This window comes from Pan paniscus, chromosome 6 (genome assembly GCF_029289425.2).
Source record: "Pan paniscus chromosome 6, NHGRI_mPanPan1-v2.0_pri, whole genome shotgun sequence".
NCBI lineage: Eukaryota > Metazoa > Chordata > Mammalia > Primates > Hominidae > Pan > Pan paniscus.
Window position 1 is genome coordinate 168,013,015 of NC_073255.2, and position 24,373 is coordinate 168,037,387.

At 41.3% G+C, this 24,373-nt stretch overlaps 1 protein-coding gene across 4 annotated transcripts in view; it reads left to right on the forward strand.

The window, feature by feature from the left end:
• The window catches only part of MKLN1 (muskelin 1), a 390,597-nt gene that overhangs the window by 82,753 nt on the left and 283,471 nt on the right, over positions 1 to 24,373 (forward strand). The window contains exon 1 of one of the 4 annotated variants that reach the window (XM_057302759.2): positions 9,982 to 10,103. The exons of the other annotated variants lie outside the window; for them this stretch is intronic. The gene's annotated coding sequence lies outside the window, so the exon portion shown is untranslated. Of the gene's footprint in view, positions 1 to 9,981; positions 10,104 to 24,373 lie in introns of those variants that run through there. 4 annotated transcript variants of the gene reach the window in all.

Here is a 24,373-nt window from a genome sequence, read left to right on the forward strand (position 1 = left end):
CACTGTGCCCGGCCTGCTGTGTATATTTTTAAAGCAACATTTGTCCTACGTTTTTTGTCTTCCATTCACTTGAGTTTTGGATGGGTTGTTACTACTACCCAAAGTACACACAGGAGCATATGAAGAAAAGGAGAGGGATATTATGAAAATGTGATGTTGAAATCAGTGTAACAAGCATGGAATTAATTTGAGTATATAATAAAAAGTATTAAAATATATATTGGAAGTAAATGAGTATTCTAATATGCTAACTTCCATATAACAGTTACAAAATTTAAATGGCTTACAGAATTGTTTAGGGATTTGGACCTCCAGAGATTGGTTAATGTTTTCCCTTGCAAAAATCTTCACTGTGGAGTCAAGGTATGATTCAGCAATGAAACAGTCTTCCTGATTACTTATGTAAGGAGATCAGTTTGTTTGTTTTTTTCCTTACTATATGTCTTGTTGAGCAATTATTTATCTAGGAACCATCTTACAACCTATAGTCAACCCAATGGAATTTACTAAATCCATCTAAAGTCACATTTTTAAAAATTATTATTATTATTATTTTTTTTTTTTGAGACGGAGTCTCACTCTGTTGCCCAGGCTGGAGTGCAGTGGTGCGATCTCAGCTCACTGCAACCTCTGCCTCCTGGGTTCAAGTGATTCTTCTGCCTCAGCCTCCTGGAGTAGCTGGGACTACAGGTGCGCACCACCATGACGAGCCAAGTTTTGTTTGTTTGTTTATTTTAGTAGAGATGAGGTTTCACCATATTGGCCAGGCTGGTCTCAAATTCCTGACCTCGTGATCCGCCCGCCTCAGCCTCTCAGCCTCCCAAAGTGCTGGGATTACAGGCGTGAGCCACTGCGCTCAGCTAAAAATTATTATTTTTGAGACAGGCTGGAATTCAATGGCGCCATCATGGCTCACGGCAGCCTCAACTCCCCAACCCCCACCACCCACCCACAATGCCCAGCTAATTTTAAAAATTTTTAAATTTTTTGTAGAGATGTGGTTTCCTTATGTCTTTCAGGCTAGTAACAAACTCCTGGGCTCAAGCAACTCTCCCACCCCAGCCTCCCAAAATGCTGGGATTACAAGCATGAGCCACAGGACCTGGTCCTTTTTCAAAATTATTGAGGTGAAATTCACATAACATAAAATTACCTAGGTTATTTATTTTTCTTGCTTTTTTTTTTTTTTTTTTCCAGAAACAGGGTCTCATTTTATTACCCAGGCTGGTCTTGAACTCCTGGGCTCAAACAATCCTCTCCCCGCCATCCACCTCGGCCTCTCAAAGTGCTGGGATTATAGGCATGAACCACTGTGCCCAGACAATTACCTATTTTAAAGTGAACAATTCAGAGGCATTTAGTATATTTACAACATTGTACAACCACCACTTGCATCTAGTTCCAAAACATTTGAATCATACCCAAAGGAAACCCCATGTCCACTAAGCAATTGCTTCCAATTTCCCCCTGCAGCCCCTGGCAACCACCAATCTACTTTCTGAGTTTGTGTATTTACCTATTCAGGATATTTCCTATGAATGGACTCAAATGGCCCTTTGTAAAGTCACATCTTCTTAATAAGCATCATAATTATAAAAATCTAATGTTAATGAGTGCATATAACAGGTGAGATATTTAATCCTTACAAGCTTATAAATGGGTATCATTATTAGATAGACAAGAAAACTAGAATTTAGCTTAAATCAATACATTAAATCCATATGCTTGAGATCCATACATACGGCCAGAGAATAACCTTTGGCCAGACCCAGTTACTCTAGTGCTCTTTCCAAATGCCACAGCCACATCTCAATTTTCATTTCCCTTATCACAAACAGATGGATAGATACTCCTTCTCAAGTTTAACAACTTCACAGAGCTTGATTCAAATACTGAATGTGTTGCTAGTTGCTTACAGCTGCTATTTCTCTAGCAGTGCAGTAAGTCCAGGCAAACTCTTTTGAAGAGCTCATTAAAACTGCTAAAATAAAGTCTTAGAAGCAGGTGCATTCATTAGCTGAAATGCAGATGATTATGTTAATATCGCATTCAGGTGACAAATTTAAAGGCATCAAATCATGAAGGATAAAAGGATTTTCAAAGCTAAAGTTAACTTCTCCCTTTGTAGAGCTCTTTGTTCTGGTAAGCATGTGACTGACTACAGCTGTCAACATGGGCACCTCCAAAGTTATCTCGCAAAAACAAAGGTGTTTTGCAGTATCATACTTCTTTTACAATTTCCTGGGTCTCTACTGAGGAAAAGAAAGGTAAGGAATTACCTACAAACCTGGTGCTATTTTTCAAATAGGAGATCTGGCACCCCATTTACAATTTATCATCAGATTGGTCTCAGGGGAAGAGGAGACGCATTAAAGAAGGTGATTAAAATATGTGGACAGTGGGCCGGGCACGGTGGCTCATGGCTGTAATCCCAGCACTTTGGGAGACCGAGGCGGGTGGATCACTTGAGGTCAGGAGTTTGAGACCAGCCTGGCCAACATGGTGAAACCCCATCTCTACTAAAAGCACAAAAAGTAGCCAGGCATGGTGGCACGTGCCTGTAATCTCAGCTACTCAGGAGGCTGAGGCAGGAGAATCGCTTGAACCTGGGAGGTGGAGGTTGCAACGAGCCAAGATCGTGCCACTGCACTCCAGCCTGGGTGACAGAGTGAGACTGTCTAAAAAAAAAATAAAAATGTGTACAGTGGTTCCCAATTTGGAAAAGATGGGCTAGCAACTCTTTTACTTTGCCTTTTTTTCCTCCTCAATATTTTGAGCATGAAATATGTATGTAACCACATACATATTTCATATGTGTTTGGGAGACTATGTTAATAGTAGTTTCGGCTGGGCCCGGTGGCTCACGCCTGTAATCCCAGCACTCTGGGAGCCTGAGGTGGGCGGATCATGAGGTCAGGAGATTGAAACCAGCCTGGCCAACGTGGTGAAACCCCGTCTCTACTAAAAATACAAAAATTAGCTCAGCATGGCAGGGCGTGCCTGTAATCCCAGCTACTTGGGAGGCTGAGGCAGGGGAACCGCTTGAACCCAGGAAGCAGAGGTTGCAGTGAGCCGAGATTGCACCACTGCACTCAGCCTGGCGACAGAGCTAGACTCCATCTCAAACAACGACAACAACAACAAAAACCAGTAGTTTCATCAGGATAATTTTAATTTTCTTTTTTGTGTATATTTTTATATTTCCCAAATTTTCTACAATGAATATGTAAATTTTTTAGAAACTTTAAATGTAATTTTTTTATTAAAATTTTTTATTTTTGAATGTATAATTTTTCAAGTTATTAAAAATTATCACTTAGCCTCTCCACGTTCAGTTGTTTTACCTATAAAGTTGGGTTACTACTGAATTGCATAGCACATGGAAACTGGATGAGATGTTTCCCCATATTCCATTCCTCCTCTCAAATCCAGGATGTCTGTGGAAACGTGGGTTCCTCTTTATAAGGCAATATAAGAAAATGCAGCTAGGTATCCAGCCATTTATAAGAATATATAAACAAGCTTAAGAATTTTTATGTCTTTCTTCAGAACGTCAATCAAGTGGGCATTCATCAAAGCGAATGCGTCTGTCACTCGCAAAGGAAAAAAGGCTGAACAACCTTTTTAGGCCAAATTTACTTTATTTATTTATCATACAAAAAAGTCTGTGAAGGCTTTGTAAGCTAATACTCGACACATTCATTTTTTTTTTTCCAAAATGGTGTGCTAAAATGACTGCTGACTGCAAAATGTAAATAATGAAGCTGCCATAGAGTGGCACCTACTTATGGGGCATGTTTGCATAGAATGTGTGTGTGTTTGCTAAATAGCTTGTAATTAACAAGCTGAAAGACTGCTTGTACAGTGTAGTAGTCCTATTTTTGCCTGCTGTCCTCTTAAGCTCTTCTCCTTCTAGCTTGCTCTGTACATTATCACTTGCTCTTTTCTCTATACAATTTAGAAGCCCATTGGCCCCTATTTAAAAAGAAAAGCAACATGTAAATCAGGAAAAAAAATCCCCATTGGGAATGGGTTGGGTAAGCAAAGAATTCTATATAGATGTATACATATACACCCCTCTCCCTGGTCAATAATGGCCTCGCTGAATCCCTGTTCCAAATGCCGTGACAAGTCTCATTAGCTGGAGCTCATTGTGTGCAGCTCCTTTGACTGCTGGACAGCTCCGAGTCTCCTAGGAATACTTTTCCACACGCCCCATCCTCCTCTGTTTAATTCTCAGAGCTGGCACACACACAAAGGTTTCAGAATCAAGACAAAGTGAAGAACATGGCCAGAAGAGACTCCTGTTCTTCCAAAATAGTGCATTACTACCATAAGATTAGAGGGTAAACTTCAGAGCACAGGCTTGATTGTTTGATTGATTTTTTTTTGAGACAGGGTCCGCTTTGTTGCCCAGGCTGAAGTGCAGTGGCACAGTCATGGCTCTCTGCAGCCTTGACCTCTTGGGCTCGAGCAATCCTCCCACTTCAGCCCCCTGAATAGCTGGGACTACAAATGCGTGCCACCATGCCCAGTTAATTAAAATTTTATTATTATTATTATTATTTTGTAAAGACAGAGTCTCATTATGTTGCCCAGGCTGGTCTCCAACTCCTGGGCTCAAGCAACTCCCACCTCAGTCTCCCAAAGTGCTGGGGTTACAGGCATGAACCACCGTACCTGGCCAAGAACACAGGATTGAAAGATGAACTTGAGAGGTCTCCCTAGTCAAGTTTCCTTTAAATGGATGCTCTCTTCTAGAGCATGCCTGATAGTCATCCAGCCTGACCTTGGATAATCATCCAGCCTGACCTTGAAATTTTCCAATGACACAAACTCTCTTTCATTTTCCCACTTTTATATAGAGTACTAACAGTAATAACCTAATAGTATAACTAATAGTATAACCACAATGCCAAAAAAGAAAAAAAAAAGTGTGAGTGATTTCTAATCTAATACTGCCAGCATTTTAAAAATCAGCATTTTTTTTTAAGACCATGTCTGGCTCTATTGCCCAGGCTGGAGTGCAGTGGCACCATCTCAGCTCTGCAACCTCTGCCTCCCAGGCTCAAGCTGTCCTCCCACCTCGGCCTCCTGAGTAGCTGGGACAACAGGCCCACACCACCACACTGGACTAATTTTAAAAAGCAGCTATTTTAAAATTTCTGTAATTGAGCCAGAATCCAGGATGCAGTGAGAGTGAATCATTGACTGAAAGACACTTAGGAGGTTTTATTGGTCTGTGGTATTCATCACACCATGAAGGCCAGACCCTGAAAAGGAAAACTGTGTAAAGAATGTATAAGCCTCAACACCACAGTGTTGTCCAAGTCTATTCCTAATTCATCCTGCTTTGTTGCTCTGACACCTGTACCACAAAAGAAAATTTCTGAGATTATCTTACCTAGGAACCTTGTCTTAAACTATATTCCAGCATGTACAAACACTAAGTTGAGCAAAGTAGGACACGTGTCGTCAGGACCTCCTGAGGCTGTGTCATGGAAAAAAAATTTTTTTTAAAGAAAAGCAAAGTTGAGCAAAGCATTCCCAAGTTACCTAAATTTTGCATATGATGGTATTCCTTCGGAATGCTTTGGGAAGTTCAGCAGGATTCTGAAACAACTAAATGTGACAACACAAAGAACAAAAATAGACAAAGGAAAAAATTTCAAAGATAGTGTGTCCTGTGAAAACAGTCAGATATCCTTTCTTTCCACACTGGCTATATGGGAGAGTCTTTTAAAATGAGTTGTAATGATGAAAGTGGGGTTGAATTTTTTAAAAGCAAATTTTGAAAATTACTTAGCTAATAGAAAAGGTAGAAGACTGTGAACTATAAATTTTGCTAAGTGAATTGAACGGAGAGGTTTTAAAAATGACTATTATTTTCATGAATTATAAAAAAAATTCAAACAACACAAAATATTACAAAGAAGAAGAAACAACCTTATGTCCCATCACCTAAAAATAACCATCATAAATATTAGGGGAATATCATTCTGGATGTGGAAATGAGAGATAACTTAGAATTTTAAAAACAACTTACTCTTAGGCAACTAAACCTGATCGTATTGTTGATGGCCTAATTGTGAGAGACTCTAAAACTGACTTTTTTATATGTCTGTTTTATTTGAAAAGTTATGAGAGGAGGGGAATTAATTAGAATTCTCAGTCCATAACCAATGATAAGAACGTGAGTTCAGGCTGGGCAGGGAGGTTCACCCCTGTAATCCCAGCACTTTGAGAGGCTGAGGCAGGAGAATCCCTTGAGTCCAGGATTTGCCCAAGGAAACATATCTTATGTTTTAGATATAGCTGAATTGAGGGTTAGAGCATGGACATATAAAAGAAAATAAAGATATTTGCTAATTTCTATTGAACTCACATTAAAAAAAAAAAAAAGATAGAGACAGGGTCTTAATATGTTGCCCAGACTGGAGTACAGTAGTGCAATCATTAGCTCACTGTAACCTCGAAATCCTGGGCTCAAGCAATCCTGCTTCCGAAGTAGCTGAGACTACTGGTGCATGCCAATCCAGATGATTTTTAAATATTTTAAATATTTTGTAGAGATAGGTTCTCATTATGTTGCCTGGGCTGATCTCAAACTCTTGGCCTCTTCAACCCAAACTCTTTATTTCAATACTCACTGAAGAATATTATTCTTGCTTAGCCATACCCACTTCCCTTGGAGAAGAAAGGGCATATATTTTCATTATAGGTGAAGGTGGATGCTACTGAGAAGGCCTTTATATATCACATCAAGGCCCATTTTTACTAATTATACCTCTTTTTCTGAGCACGTGAAATATTTTCCTGAGTCTTTTAATTTTTTAAAAACTTGAGACAGAGTCTCACTCTATCACCCAGGCTGGAGTACAGTGGTGTGATCTCGACTCACTGCAACATCTGCTGCCAGGGTTCAAGTGATTCTCGTGTCTCAGCCTCCCAAGTAGCTGGGACTACAGGTGCGTGCCACCATGCCCAGCTAATTTTTAAAATATTTTTTAGAGGAGACGGGGCTTTGCTGTGTTGGCCAGGCTGGTATGGAACTCCTGACCTCAAGTGATCGGCCCACCTCAGCCTCCCAAAGTGCTGGAATTATAGGTGTGAGCCACTGCACCCGGCCTTGTAATTTTTTAAATGTGTTGCTTTTTTTTGAGATGAGGTCTTGCTCTGCTGCCCAGGCTGGAGTGCAGTAGCACCATCTCAGCTCTGCAACCTCTGCCTCCTGGGCTCAAGCCATCCTCCTGCCTCAGTCTCCTGAGTAGCTGGGACTACAGGGCCTGCCACTGCACCTGACCTAATGTGTTACTTTTAACCCCAGTTATTTGTTAAGAAACTCCCACCCTGAGATTCCTTCTCTTACTGAGGTGAAGTCATTTTTATTTATTTAATTATTTCTTTATGAAAAGGAAAGAGTAAAATTCCCCTTCCTCACTCCTAAACAAACTTCATTAAACCCATATTTGGGCAAAAAGTTTAAGTAGAAATTTTCAAACTCAAAGAAAACTTTGGTCCTTCATGTTGCAAAAATCAAGAACATTACCTGTGTTAAATTCAACAGACATTGATACTGATTATGCAAATGGCAGATTATTCATTCTTTTTAAAATGTGTATGGTAGCTCCCCCTTACTTGCATTTGACTAATGCTAATACAAAACTAGATGCCATTTCCTGACTTAGTCACCAATTTACATTGAGAAAATATGGGTCAAATAGGTGGAAGAAGAAAGCCAATATTTCCTTGGTAACCATTATATCAAAATTGAAGATAATTACTTAATCAAAAGTACAGATTTTCCATGCAATAGCTCTGTTTATCTCAAAGTATTAACACATTGGACTACCTGACCATTTTTCCTGAGAAACTAAAGTGCAAATAATTTTAGTAAATTAAGTCATATTTTTCCACTGACGTGTTCTAATTTAAAGATAGAATTTTACTTTTAATTGATCCTTAACTAAGAGTGGCACTTAACCATTCTCTTACTATTGATGCTTATGTGTATCAAGCAATAGATTAAAGCCAGTGCCACTGCTACTTTGTTTTACTGTTATTGTATTTAACGAGAAGCCACGTTGTATATAAAGGAGTTAAAGCCCTACTTCCAAAACACTACTTCCTCCTTCCCTAAATTCATGAGGTGGCCACCTCTTTTTTTTGGAGACAGAGTCTTGCTCTGTTGCCCAGGCTGATGTACAGCGGTGCCATCTCAGCTCACTGCAACCTTCGCCTCCTGAATTCAAGCTATTCTCATGCCTCAGCCTCCTGAGCAGCTGGGATTACAGGCACCCTCACCCACCACCACACCTGGCTAACTTTTGTATTTTTAGTAGAAACAGGGTTTCACCATGTTGTCCAGGCTGGTCTCGAATTCCTGACCTCAGGTGATCCACCTGCCTCGGCCTCCCAAAGTGCTGGGATTATAGGCGTGAGCCACCATGCCCGGCCCCACCTCAATTTTTTAATGTTTGAAACTTCACACTTCGTTAGCATTCACTAAGGCATACTGAGGAAGCACCAACTTGAATTAGTGAAAATTTTGAATGCTATAATATAAAACTACATGATCATATCTCTTCATGGTACAATATGCAATTCTTAGCAGTCTATAGTGAAGAATTTCCAAGAAGAAGGCTACTACTTCTAGGCACCTTGGTAAACTCATAAAATGAATAAGGTTACTGGGTAATTCATCTAACACATTTTTACGATTAGAACCATCATCCGTCTTGTATACTGTATCTACTTTGGTGCCAAATGCCTGCATTTGTTTAGGGCTTTACTACATATAAAGCAAATTTCACATAATGCTATTTGATTCAGACACAACACTAATCATTTTGGCTACCACTGTTTGTATGACTACTAGGAGTGCCTTAATGATATGACTCTTCTTTTAGCTTCTGACAAATGAGTGTTGCTAAGTTATCTGAATATGTTCAGTTCCTGTTCACTGAGCAGTTACTATATGCTTGGCATCAAGCTAGAAAATTTTTGTCCTTTTGGGTTAACAATTCACTCTAAATTATCATTCATTTTGCCTGGTGACACTTTATCTTATGCTTTATTCAGCACCTGTCTAAATGTACTTATGTATTCAAAAGATACTTAACACTTATAATAGGTTACAGGCACAATTTCAAAATGACTAGGGTCTGCGGGTGAAAGTCATTTGCCGTGTGGAACAACACTAGTCAAGAAATTAGTTAATCAATCAATGTTTTGCTCTAGCTAATATATCTTGTTCGGGGTTTCTCCACTTTGGCACTATTAACTTTTTTTTTTTTTTTTTTTTTTTGAGATGTCGTCTTGCTCTGTCACCAGGCTGGAGAGCAGTGATGTGATCTCAGCTCACTGCAACCTCTGCCTCCCGAGTTCAAGCGATTCACCATGCCCGGCTAATTTTTTGTATTTTAGTAGAGACAGGGGTTTCACCATGTTGGCCAGGATGGTCTCGATCTCCTGACCTTCTGATCTGCCAGCCTCGGCCTCTCAATATGCTGGGATTACAGGCTTGAACTACCATGCCCTGCCAAATTTTTTAATCGTTGTTGTTGTTGTTATATAGATTAGAGGTTTCTATGTTGCCCAGGCTGGCCTCGAATGCATAGCCTCACCTCCTTATGCGCCAGGACAACAGGCCTGAGCCACCGCGGCTCCCTGGCACTGACATTTTAGACCAGATCATTCTTTGTTCTGGGGGACCGTTCTGGGCATTATAGGATGTTCAACAGCAGCACTTGCCTCTTTCCATTAGATGCCAGTAGTACCTCCACTTCCAGTTTTGATCATCACAAACGTCTCCAGACATTGTCAAATGTCCCCATGGTGGAGTGGAGGGGAGAGAGTGTCCCTGGTTAAAATCACTGGGCTAGTGTGGAGATCATGATTTCTTTACTAGATTTTAAAGACCTTGAGGGCAGAGACCCAGTCTGATTCATCACTCTACCACCTCTTCCCCACCAACTACATTTAGTTTCTGGCGCAGAAATGTTTCTTGATGAATGTTCTGAAAAGAATAAAATATCTCCGGGAGTCCTCCACTGTCGTCAACCCTGTACAAGGCACCTTGGTAAACCCACAGGATGAACAAGGTAACTGGGGTAATTCATCTAACAAATTTGAATACAAATTTACGATTTGAATAATCATCTGTGTCGTATACCGTGCCCACGTTGGTGCCAAATGCTTACATTTGTAGAGGGCTTTACCATGTATGAAGCACATTTCACATAATGTTATTTGATTCAGATATCTAATCACTTTGGCTACCACTGTTTATAATTTAAACTCCCAAGTCCAAGCACTGTATTTTTAGGCAGGAGTGGGAGGTATTTTGATTTCGGTGGCATTGCCTTCATTTGTTAAAAGGAACTCTTGGGATTGGTTTAATAATAATTGACTTTAAATTTCAGATTCTTTTTTGTCATGTTAGAAGTAGAACATCTAAAAGGCCCTTCATGATCTAAGTAATTCTGGTTTACTTAGATTCCTGGAAATTGCCAGAGGATTTTAAGGGAGGAGGGAAAAAAAGAGTGAGGAAATTTTCCCTGTGGGCAATTGGGGAAAACAAAAATATTTTTGTGCTGCGGTGACTTCTCAGGAAAGGAGGGTTGGCCAGCAGCGGCTGCATCTGCACAAGGGGAATTTCCACATTTGGGAAAACATGGTCATAATTAATGACTTAGGAAAGCCAAGAAAACGGACCATGTTGGAAAAATATGATCTTCAGTGGCCAAGTCATTGTCAACTGATTGGGCCAGAAAATTGGATTATTTTAGAAAGAGATATTTATTTGTGAATATTTGTCTGTAGGTCCTTCCTTCTGTGAATCTAATAAGTGCCCTGCTCCTGCCTGGAGAGTTGGCTTCTCATAGCCTTTCCCACTCTCTCTGTCTCTCCCTGTCCTAAGGGAAGACTTGCTTTAGACTTCTAGCCTGAACACTGGCCTGCAGTCTTTTGCTTTGAACATGATGCTTGGGTCTAGCCACCAGAGATTGCTGGATCCTAACATAGCCCTCATTTATTGATGACTCCATGTCCTGGGCCCTGGGCGAAGAACACTGAAAAACTATCTTGATTTAGACATGAGAAAACTGAGTCTTGGGGAATTTAAGTCACTTACCTAGGACCAATACAGCTTTAACTACCAAGCTATACTTCTTGCATCTCCTCATCCTGTATATAAAGTCTACTTCCTAAATTGGAATGTTCTCACTCTGTATACAATCTCTTCCCCAGACCGCCTTGTTTAAACTAGATCTGGCCTGGGTTGATGTTCATCCAAGTACTTCCCGGTTACCTATTCTCAGGAGGATAAGTCTGGGTTAGCAGGCTCAGCACCATCAAATCTTGGTCTACTTGGGGAATTATTATGTAGTCAGAACATTCTTGCCCAGCTTTGGGGTTTTCTTTTATTTTAGTGATCAATTTTATTAAAATAGGTATGATCATCTTTTGCTTCTTCTTTTCATAATTTTCTCAAGATCAGGGATCAGGAATAGCTTGCCAAATTTCAACAGGTATTCCCAAGTTAAGGTCAATTTTTTTTAGAAAGGGAAATATCTCTAAGAAAAAAAATCCTTATATTTGACATGTAGATGTAGTATCCAATAGAACATCAACAAAATGCAGTACTTTGTTTTGTGAATTGAAAAAGCTGCAAGTTAGGCCGGGCGCAGTGGCTCACGCCTGTAATCCCAACACATTGGGAGGCTGAGGTGGGCAGATCACGAGGTCAGGAGTTCAAGACCAGCCTGGCCAACATGGTGGAACCCCGTCTCTATTAAAAATACAAACATTAGGCCGGGCGTGGTGGCTCATGCCTGTAATCCCAGCACTTTGGGAGGCCAAGGCAGGCCGATCACAAGTTCAGGAGATCGAGACCATCCTGGCTACAAAAAATTAGCCAGGCGTGGTGGCAGGTGCCTGTAGTCCCAGCTACTCAGGAGGCTGAGGCAGGAGAATGGCGTGAACTCAGGAGGTGGAGCTGGCAGTGAGCCGAGATCACGCCACTGCACTCTAGCCTAGGCGACAGAGCAAGACTCCGTATCAAAAAAAAAAAAAAAAATTAGCTGGGTGTGGTGGTGGACACCTGTAACCCTAGCTACTTGGGAGGCTGAGGCAGGAGAATTGCTTGAACCCAGGAGGCAAAGGTTGCAGTGAGCCAAGATTGTGCCACTGCACTCCAGCCTGGGCAACAGAACAAGACTCCGTCTCAAAAAAAAAAAGAAAAAGAAAAAGCTGCAAGTTAAATCATGTCCCTGTGCAGCAACAATTCCATGCTCTAGACCTTTATGATGAGGCTTCTAAAGTTAGCCCTGCCCTGTGACTGCAATGAATCAGAGAAAACAAACCTAACTAGGATTTAACAGTCTAATTGCCCTGGATTGAACCTCAATGGTATTATAATTAATTTAAAAATCACAACATTGGGAAATAATGTAATACATTTCTTTTCTGTTGAAATTAAAACATATTAATTAAATCTTATTAATATTTGTTTTCCGAGCGCTTCTTGGGCATAGTCAGACATTATTACCTTTATTTGGTGATATGAAAACTGAAGGGGTGTATTAGTTTTCTACTGTTGAGTAACAAATTATCACACATTCAGGGAGGTGGAACAACATTTCACTTATTCCATAGGTTTTGCAGTTCTATAGGTCAGAAGTCCTGGTGGGCTTGGCTGGTTTCTCTGCTTAGGGTCCCAATGAGTCAGAAATCAAGGTATTTATCAGGCTAGACTCTTACGTGGGGGCTCGGGGGAAGACTCTGCTTCCAAGCCCCTTCAGATCGCTGGAGGAACTGAGTTCCTTGTGGCTGTAACACTGAGGCCTTTTTATCTTTCCTGCTGTCAACCAGGAGCCACTGGCTGCTCCTAGAGGCCTTGCATGTTCTCCTTCTCATGCACTTTCCCCCATCTTCACCTTCAAAGCCAGCAATCACCCTTAAATCTTTCTCACCTCTGGAATCTCTGTGACTTTCCTCTTCTGCTTCCAGCTGAGAAAAACTTTTTTTTTTTTTTTTCTGAAACAGGGTCTTGCTCTGTCACCCAGGCTGGAGCGCAATGGCATGATCTCTGCTCACTGCAACCTCTGCCTCCTGGGTTCAAGCGATTCTCCTGTCTCAGCCTCCTGAGTAGCTGGGACTACAGGTGGGTGCCACTATGCCCAGCTAATTTTTGTATTTTTAGTAGAGACGGGGTTTCGCCATGTTGACCAGGCTGGTCTCGAACTCCTGACCTCAGGTGATCCACCGCCTCAGCCTCCCAAAGTGCTGGGATTACAGGCCTGAGCCACCACTCAAAAAACTATTTTTTTAAAGGACTCACTGGTTTGGGCCAAGCCCTCTGGGATAATCCCCATATTTTAAAGTAAACTAATTTGGAACTTAAATTACATCTGCAAAATCCTATTGCAGCTGTACCTAGATTATCGTTTCACAAAATAACCAAGGGATGGGAATCTTGGGCAGCAATCTTAAGGACTCTGCTTACCATAAGGAAATAGTTACTCAGTTAACCTGAGATACAATCTAGAAACAGACGAGCAGCAGTATTAAACCAAAGAATTTAATTTTGTATTTCCTTCCCTTTTTTGTGTTTTTTAAACATATATGTTTATTTGTTAATATACCTGTATGTATGTGTATAATTATAATTATAATTATTATTATTATTATTTTAGAGATAGGCTCTCACTCTGTTGCCCGGCCTGGAGTGCAGTGTCAAAATCATAGCTCATTGCAACCTCAAACTCCTGGGTTCAAGCAATCTTCTTGCTTCAGCCTCCAGGGTAGTTAGGACTACAGGCGTGCGCCACTGTGGCCGGCTAATTTTGTTTATTTTTTGTAGAGATGGGGTCTTGCTATGTTTTCCCAGCTGGTCTCAAACTCCTGGCCTCAAGCAATCTTCCCACCTTGGCCTCCCAAAGTGCTGGGATTATGGGCATGAGCCCCCATGCCCGGCCTTACTATAGTATATTTTGGGAGGCACTCACCCCCATATTTTATTTTTATTAATGCATGATTTAAAATGTTGCCAAGGCTGATTTGGGACATGTGTTTTTAAGGGTCTATGGACGTCTGAGTGGTACTGTCGAGGCTTGGAGCTAGGTGTGGGTGTGTATGGTGGAGGAGATGGTGATGGCAGGTGAAGAAGGGACAGAGGCTAAGGTTTTGGTGAATACAGAAGAGGCATTTACTCCCATTTTTAATGTATTCACTGAAGATATTTGAAGATGGGAATCCTTTTGTTTTCTGTAGGCAAGTCTAGAAGTTCAAAACCCAAGGGATTCTATGTGTGTTATTTATTTTTATTTATTTATTTATTTTTGAGACAGAGTCTCACTCACTCTGTCACCCGGGCTGGAGTGCAGTGGTGTGATTTGCAGCCTCCACCTCCCCGGTTGAAGTGATTCTTGTGCCTCAGCCTTCCAAGTAGCTGGGATTACAGGTGTGCATCACCAGGCCCTGCTAATTTTTGTGTTTTTAGTAGAGACAGGGTTTCGTCATGTTGGCCAGGCTGGTCTGGAACTCCTGGCCTCAAGTGATCCGCCCACCTCGGCCTCCCAAAGTGTTGGGATTACAGGCATGAGCCACCGCGCTGGACTATGTGTGTTATTTATGGGCAGTATTTGAGGATGTTGCCAAACAGGCATTTTGGAGCATGTGGATCAGCATCACTAGCATGCCGTGCCTTTACTACAGATTCAAACTTCCCAAGTTTTTGCTGCACGGTTTCAATGTACCATGGCCTACCAGATGTACTAAAGGCTAGAACACAGGCTGAGTCCATGGGCCCAGCTAACCACTGATCCAGAAGCCTGGGCCCACAGAGGGTCACCTTGGGATTGCAAAGGTCTGGAAAAGGCTGAAAGGATCATAGAAAGGAAGAGGATCTATTAATTTTTCTGATCTTGTAATTTTACCTGGAGAACAGCCTGATGAAAAATCTAAAATTCTGGTCAAGGGAGTAGAGATGGTTTTAGCCTTTGGAAAGAACATATATAGAAATATGAAAAACCTAAGAAAAAGGCAAAATGTTTCAGAGGCTAAATATTTCTCACTTCTTCCCAAAATATTTAGGTTTCCCCCTTCTTAAAATCCTGGCCAAAAATGGAAGGAGGGGGGAGATTTCCCAGATGTTTCTTTTCAATTGTCCCAGACCTTCAGAAAAGAGTGAGAAAATGCTACCATATTATTGGGCAAAGAGAAATAAGTCAGTGGAGAGGGCATTTGATAACTGCACTGAAAGAGTGATACAATTAAGGTATAAGTGGCATGTTTACCTTTGGAAAGGAGGACACAGGAGGAAAGAGGTAGGGTGGAAGATGTTAATGTTGCTTATTCATTGTGATGTCTTAAAGCACAACACATTGTATGTTCTTTCACTGGCAAAGAATTTTGCTCTATAAAGAATAACTCTGCTAGGCATGGTGGCTCACGCCTGTAATCCCAATATTTTGGGAGGCTGAGGCTAGCAGATCGTTTGAGCCCAGGAGTTTGAGAGCAGCCTGGGCAACACAGCAAAACCCTGTCTCAACAAAAAAATATAAACAATAGCTGGGTGTGGTGGTGCATGCCTGTGGTCACAGCTACTTGGGAGGCCGAGGCAGGAGGATTGCCTGAGCCTGGGAGGTTGGTCGAGGCTGCAGTGAGCTGAGATGGCACCACTGCACTCCAGCCTAGGTGACAGAGTGAGATCCTGTCTTGAAAAATAATAATAACTAAAGGATGCTGGTAATATGTTACAGATATTACTTTTATTCTTAATACTTCTACTTAAAAATCGTTCCCTTCATTTATTCAATCATTCAGAAATCTTTGAGGAGAACCTGCCATGTGCTTTCATCTGGGTGCTAGGAATACGACAGCAAACACAACAGATGAGGTCCCAGCTCTCATGGAGCTTATATTCTAGTGTAGGGGAGTTGGAAAATGAGGAAACACTTACTTTTCATTACGTGATACATAAAGAGGTAAATATGATGTGTTAGACCGTGAAAGGTTAGACAGTGATAGCAATGCAGAGCAATATAATTGAAGTGATAGATGACAAGCTGGCTATTTTAGACTGGGTGGCTGTGGAAGACCTGTCTGAAGTGATGACATTTGAACAGTGATCTCAATGACAGGGAGGAGCTGGTCATGAAAAGATCAGAATGAAGAACACTCTACATGGAGAGAACAGATGGTTCCGACATCCTCAAGATGGCAAGAAATTTGAGTTTGAGAAAGAGAGAGAGGGCCTAGGTGGCTGGAACTCAGTGGCAAATGCAAAAGTGGTACAAGATGAAGTTGGACAAGTGGACAGGACCTAGATCATTTAGGCATGGCTGGCCATGGTAAGGAATTTGGATTTTTAAGTGAGATGGGAAGCTCTCAGAAGGTTTTAAGCAAGGAAGTAATTTTCTGTTTGGGCAATGAATTGTAGAGAGCAAGGGTGGAAGTCCAGAGATGTTTAGGAAGCAATTACAGGAATTCAGGCCAACAATGGCAGCTTGGTCTAGGATACTAGCAGTGAAGATGAGGAGCGTTGGGTGTATGGGGTGTGTGTGGAAGGCAGAGTCAATGGGACTTTCCGATGATTTGTATGTAAGATATAAGAAAAAGGAACCAAAGATATGTCCTCTGTTATCAGCTCGGGCACTGGGTGGATGGTGATGCCATTTAGTGAGACAGGTGGGCTGGAAACAAGAAGTGTGGAAGACTCTGATAAATCCCTCCCATATAGCTGTTCCTTTCTTCCTCCTTGCTAACTAACACAGCCCTGACTTTGTTTAGGATGACAGTATGTCCAGCTTCAAGTGATGAATTACTATTGCTGTCATTCAGTCATAATAATCCCATTCCCTTTTGCTAGACACTCAATTCCATCATCCCCCTAGAAATGAGCTAGGGGTGACTCATTTCTGGCTAATAAGCCCTAAGTGAAAGCCTCTGGGGAGAGATGTGGCTGTCCGGAATACCATCGTAATAGTTGGACCTATGGCAGCCATCTTCTGACTGTAAGACAAAAGACATGAGGATTAAAGACCAATACATGAAGTATGATAAAGTAGAAAAGAAAATTTACCTGATTCCTGGGTAGTATAGATGAGCAGCTAGCTGGGTCAACACCAGAAATCATCTATTGCCAAACATCTTGTTTATGAAAAAAGTAAAACTATTTGTTTAAATCTTATTATTTGATATAAGAAGGTTAAGGGAAAGAATCAGGAGTACTCTTCTAACCATGTTGGTTTGAGATGCCTATTAGATATTCATGTGGAAGTGACTACCTAATTTCTTCCTTTCTCCAATGGAATAAAATTTTCTAGACCTTTTAAATCTTAGCATAGGATTATAGTACTAGAAAACATGAAGCACTGGCTGGGCATGGTGGCTCACGCCTATAATCCCAGCACTTTGGGAGGCCGAGGAGGGTGGATTGCCTGAGCTCAGGAGTTTGAGACCAGCCTGGGCAACACGGAGAAACCCTGTCTCTACTAAAAAATACACAAAATTAACAGACGTGGCAGTGTGCGCCTGTAGTCCCAGCTACTTGGGAGGCTGAGGCAGGAGAATGGCTGGAACCTGGGAGGTGGAAGTTGCAGTGAGCTGAGATTGTACCATTGCACTCCAGCCTGGGCAACAGAGTGAGACTGTGTCTCCAAAAAAAAAAAAATACAAAAAATTAGCCAGGCATGGTGGTGCACACCTGTAGTCCTAGCTACTTGGGAGGCTGAGGTGGGAGGATCACCTGAGCCTGAGAGGTCAAGGCTGCTGTGAGCTGTGTTTGTGCCACTGCACTCCAGCCTGGGAGATAGACTGAGACCCTGTCTCAGAAAAAGAAAGAGAGAAAGAGAGAGAGAAAGGGGAAGGGAGGGAGGGAGAGGGGAGGGGGAAGGAGAGGTGGGGAGGGAGGAGGGGAGGGGGGAGGGGGGAGGGGAGGAAAGAGAGGGGAGGGTAGAGAGGAGAGGGGAAGGGGAGGGGAGGGGGAGGGGAGGGGGAGGGAAAGGGGAAGGGAGGAGGAGGGAAGAGGGGAGGGGAGCATTAAGCATAAAAGTGAATGAAGTTAAGTGGCCAGGAGGGAAACCAAATTAGAAGCTGACCATCAACATATAAGACTGACCTCCCTATTATTGATAGGTTAGCAGGGTTGAAGTTGTTAAAATAGGAAATACAGTATACTGGGGTGGTGGGGAAATCTCAGTCTGAGGAACAGGCAGGTTCCCACGTTACCAAGTATCTTCCATCACCATGGTGGGGCAACACTGTCCTGGACTAGAGTATACATTTCTATGAAGATACCTTCTTACCTATATGACACAGTGTTCATGTACTACTGTATTTCCTCTCCTGATATATAACAAATAATCTAGTGAAAATTTCCCACTAACTTACCCAGGGAACTATAAGTAGGCCAAATGAAGCTTTTAGCACACTTTCTGGTTGCTGATAAAAATCAGCAACTGTAAACCCAATTGCTCCTATTTCCATTAGAGCTGCTTTCCAGAACTAGGTCTCCAGTTATGTACATTAAAAGTTTGCCAACCCACTTATTTTCTTCCTAAATACTTTATTATATGCAGGATGGCTTGGGCTTCATCTACAGCAAACAAATATGTGTATATATTTGCCAGTGGGCCATCAGAAACATCTATTGATTGTCTATGTGTACAAGTAACTGAGTCTGCAAAATTGCCTTCAAAGGCTAAGTCTCTTGTATTCTGCCTTTACTGAGAGTCTGTACTCTCCTAAGGTTAATTGGCTTATCATATTCTGCTTTTGTGCTCCCTAGTTTACCATGATGCTTGGGGTTTTTGCCCCTACGCTTTTCACTTTGTCTTCCTGTAATTTATTACAACCAACCCTTGTTTTTTTTTTTTTTAACAGTTTTGGATCTGCATTAATTTTTTAGTCCCCAGAGGAACACTATGTTCCCAAACATTATGTTCTGCACTCTCATGCTCATATCACTTTGTGTAGTGCCAGACACCTCCTGGGATCTCAAGAAATGTTGTTTCTTTTTAAAAGATGGGTGATTACTCTAGGAGGCTCATAAAAGATCTTTCTCAGTTGAGTTACTTTCACTGTTTATGTATCCCAAGTGGCTTAGGTCAAAATATTGGTTAATAGAAAGACTCCAAGTCTTTGGAGAAGCTTTGCTAGTGTCTCCTCATCTCTGTAAAAGCAAAGATGAGTATTGAATGGTCTTACAGGAGTGTTGGAGAGAAATGATGAAAAGCATTAGAAATGAGAAGGCCTTTGTTGAAAATATGAAATGCCAGAGTGAAGACAGTATCATTATTCCCAAGCAGGCCTCAGTGTAAGCGGAGCTCTCTCCACCAATTGAAGCTGTTCATCACTACAAAGAATGGCTGTCCTGCAGGATCCTTTCTGCTGCTGGCTCCTACTGCAGAGAATAGAAACTTCTTTCTAAATACTGTATCCAAAATGTTTCCTCTTCTCTCAACTTCTCAGCTCTATCCAGGACACTTCACTGCTTTCCTCCAAGGCAAACTTGAACCTTCCTCTAAATTCCTTCCTTGAAGGCTATTTTGAGGCAGAGGGATAGGACCATGGACAGAGGCTTAGTCTACCAATCACTCACACAGCAGGAAAGTCAATTCTCTTCCTACCAGGAATCCCTGGGAGAGGGTGTTTACATGAATAGACTCTTCTTTAACTATAGGTCACTTTTCCCTTCTCTAACTTCCTTTGGAGTGATGCTGTGTCTTCTAGAAACACTGACTCCTTCCAGCAACTCTCTGCTCCTTAGACATATAAGAAATACTCATTCTTGCAAATGCAGTTCTTAAAATATTTCAAAACATCTTCATTATAAAATATTTCAGGCAAACAGAAAACTATGAAAAATAGTTTAACAAACATCTATGTGTAAAACAGCTACCTTAGCTGGGCGCGGTGGCTCACGCCTGTAATCCCAGCACTTTGGGAGGCCGAGGAGGGTGGATCACCTGAGGTTGGGAGTTCGAGACCAGCCTGACCAACATGGAGAAACCCCATCTCTACTAAAAATACAAAATTAGCCGGGCATGATGGTGCATGCCTGTAATCCCAGCTACTTCTGAGGCTGAGGCAGGAGAATTGCTGGAACCCGGGAGGCGGAGGTTGCGGTGAGCCGAGATCGCACCATTTTACTCCAGCCTGGGCAACAAGAGCAAAACTCCATCTCAAAAAAAAACAAAAAAACAAAAAAACACCTACCTTAACAGATCTTAATTTTGACTTACTTGATTTAGGGTTTGTTTGTGAAAAGTCTTACAATACATTTGAGGCCCCTTACCTACCGCCAATCACATTCATTTTTCTATTTTTCTCCTTCCCTCTTTTCACAAAAGTAACCATTATCTGGAAGTTGCAATACGTGATTCCCATGCAACTTTTATACTTTTATATTATGCATATATATACATAAACAATACAGAGTATTGTTTTGTGTTTGTAAAGTATAAAGGAAAACTATATTATGCTGTATATAATATTCTGCCATGTATTTTATTCATTATTATTTTTTAGATGTATTTATATTGCAGCCCAAAGAACTAAGCCATTACTTGTAATTGTTGTACATTATTCTCTTGCTTGAATATATACAGGTTACTTATCCTTCCTCTTGCCTTAAGGATGTGAAGGTTGTTTTTAGTTTGTTGTCAGTGATGTTTGCTATAACAAACAATGCTGCAATTAACATTTAAATACCGGTCTTCTGGTGCACACCATGTGAGGTTTTTCTAGGCCAGAGTCTGTCAACCTTGTATTATTGACATTTTGGACTAGATAATTCTTTGCTGTGGGAAGGATGTTGAGCAGCATTCCTCACCTCTAACAGCCAAGAATATCTTCAAATATTACCAAATATTCCCTTGGGGGGCAAAATCACCCTTGGTTGAAAACGATGAGTCTAGACAATTTACCTAAGGGAGGAACTACAGGTCTTAGGATTCATATTAATATACAGTACCATTTTGCTTTCCAAAAGTTCTGTTTCTCCACATTTTGCTAATTTTTGGCATTTTCAGAATTTAAAAATTTTGCCAATTTATGGGTATGAAATAGTTGATTATTTTTCTTATTGCTTCGCATGAGTTCTTTATAATTCTTGAATACTAACACTTGGATGGTTTTATGCCTAGCAAAATATCTCCTCTCAGTCTGAGCTTTCTTTTTGTTGATGATCTCTTTTTTAAAGTGGTAAAATGTATCCATATTTTCCTTTATGTTTTAACTTTTATGTTTTATTTAATAAGTTCTTCCCTACCCCAAAGGTGTAAACATAATCTCTTGTATTTTTTCTAGAAGTATAAAGTTTTACTGTTCATATTTAGGTCTTTAAACCAACTTAAACTTACTGTGACATGAAACAGGAAATATGTATATAATTATTTCCACCTGCCTCAGCCTCCCAAAGTGCTAGGATTACAGGCATGAGCCACTGAGCCCAGCCTCGTTCTCCTTTCTAGCCTCAATTATTTTCAAGTATTCATGGGTCCTCTGCCATAGTGCATAGTCTAAGCCCGTCATGGTAATCCCATTCCTTTGGGATTGGTTTTGGCACGGGCTTCTGTTGCATGTCTTGGCAATGAGACCTAAGTGGAATTGTGCTAGAGTGGGGTTGGGATGGGGTGGGTAAGTTTTCCTCATACTGAAAAAAGTACATGAGAAAAAGACTTGCCCTTCCTATGTTTGTACGAAGTTGGAGAAAAATGTGATGGCTGATACTGTGGCAGCCATCTTGTCATTCTGAGGGGACAAGCTGGAAACCAGCACACAGAGATTAGCTAAGCAGAAAGATGAAAAGGTCCCAGGTCCCCATGATGCTGCTGTGCTGTTGAAGTAACCAATATTGGGGCTACCTATCACTGGACAGCCTGTAATCTGAAATAATAATCCTCTTATTGCTTAAGCCACTCTAGGTTGTATATTGTTACTTTCCACCAAATGCATGTAATTTTTGACCCTTTAGTTTTCTACGTGGACTTTGTAATCACTGTACCATGTTCCATAATCAGGTTGGGATTTTTCAAATTGGGTTTGCATTGAAATTAAATATTCACTTTGGGAGAACTGACATCTTTATGATAATGAATGTTTTAATTCATGAATATGGTATATGTTTCCATTTATTCAAATCTTCTGCAATGTTTTCCATAAGAATATTTTATATACAAAAGTACATGTTATATTTATTCCTAGACACTATATTGTTTATGGCTATTAAGTATGTTATCTTTTGTTTGCTAGTAAATGTTGTATGTGATAAATACTGAGATGTAGGGTTACAGTGGAATTTTGTATGTTGATCTTATACCAATCAGCATACAAGACAGAGTTTCGCTTTGTTGCCCCAGCTGGAGTGCAGTGGCTTGATCTCAGCTCACTGCAACCTCCGCCTTCTGGGTTCAAGCGATTCTTCCGCCTCAGCCCCCACCAAATAGCTGGGATTACAGGAATGCACCACCACACCAGCTAATTTTTGTATTTTTAGTAGAGATGGGGTTTCACCATGTTGGCCAGGCTGGTCATGACCTCCTAACCATAAGTGATCCACACACCTCAGCCTCCCAAAGTGCTGGGATTACAGGCGTGAGCCCCTGTGCCCAGACAATTGTTGTTTTTTTACAGACAGGGTCTCAGGCTATTGCCCAGCCTGGTATGCAATGGCACCATAATAACTCACTGCAGCCTCAAATTTCTGGCTCAAGGGATCCTTCTGTCTCAGCCTCCTGAGTAGCTGGGACCACAGACAAACATCACCACACCCAGCTAATTTTTAGATTATCTGGGGATCTTGCCCAGGCTGGTCTTGAACTCCTCGGCTCAAGCAATCCTCCCACCTCAGCCTTCCAAAGTTCTAGGATTATAAATGTGAGCCACTGAGCCCAGCCTGAATTGTCTTTTTAATTCTGATTTTATTTTCAGATAGTCTGTTTGATATTCTTCGTAAACGATTACATTATCCAAACAAGGAGAGTTTGTCTTTTCTTTTTCTCTACTGTGATGATGGAGATACCATGGATTCAGTCATGGAGGCCTGTAGTTGCTTGATCCAATTTCCTGTCTATGTCCTTTCTTCCTGCCCTATCATTCCTTCATGTAAAGCCTATTACCACATGCGGTCAGCTTATTTAGCCTAACAAGCCAGTTTGTTTGGGGGGGATAGGGGCTGTCAGTCTAGCCCATAGGTTCAAGCAGTGAACCTGGTTTACCACCCGCTCCCCTCACTCCATGCAGGTCACTGTTAGTTCCCTTTAAGGAGTCTGGACGCCCCATTCTAGCGTCCCCTGCCTCTTTTCAGACCTGGAACCCAACCGGCCCATGTTTTTAGCCCCATTTATTGCTTTGCATTTCCGGTCAAAAGAAAAGTTTATATTTGGGCTGGGCATAATGGCTCATGCCTCGAATCCCAGCACTTTGGGAGGCAGAGGCAGGCAGATCACCTGAGGTCAGGAGTTCAAGACTAGCCTGGCCAACATGGTGAAACTCCCTCTCTACTAAAAATACAAAAAACTGTACTGAAAATACAAAAAATACAGGAGTGCGTGGTGGCGCACTCCTGTAATCCCAGCTACTTGGGAAGCTGAGGCAGGAGAATCGCTTAAAACCAGGAGGCGGAGGTTGCAGTGAGCTGAGATCACGCCACTGCACTCCAGCCTGGGCAACAGAGTGAGTCTCTGACTCAAAAAAAAAAAAAAAAAAAAAGAAAGAAAAGAAAAAAAAGAAAGTTTATTATATTTGGAGAAAACTGTGTCTTTTAATTTTTCTCCTTTATATTTTAATAACCATTGCTTTGTGCTTAGAGCTGAGCGAGTGCCTCAAAGGTTCAACAATGCTATCTTGACCAGAAATGATAATTTCAATGTCTATTTTGTAAAGGATTACAGAACTAGCTTCTACTACTGCCGATACTTCATGCAGTAATTATCACCAAACACAATGCTACTCAATTTCTACAATGTCTTTCAGGTCCTTGTGCTTGGTAAACACTATACTTGTGTCTGTGTCTGTCACCTGGGTAATGGAAATGGAGGTAAATACTATTTTCTGCACCTGAAAAAACTGAGGCCTCTTACTAACCAGACAGCCACAGGATTGTGAGTTCCTCCAATGATAGGGCTGTGCCTTTTTCATCCTGTGCCTCCTCACGAAAATAACTCAAACCAAACTCTGGGCCCATACCTGGCTTTATTCAACGAGGTGTCCCATGAACTGAGGAGACCCCCTATTGAGTGCCCTCAGGATCTATGCAGTACCATGACTTGAGGAAATGAGAGGATAAAAAGACAGGAATAAGAACCACGATAGTAGATTTTAAGCAAAATAAGTGAGAAGGAATTGTCGATGGCATTTCATCTAG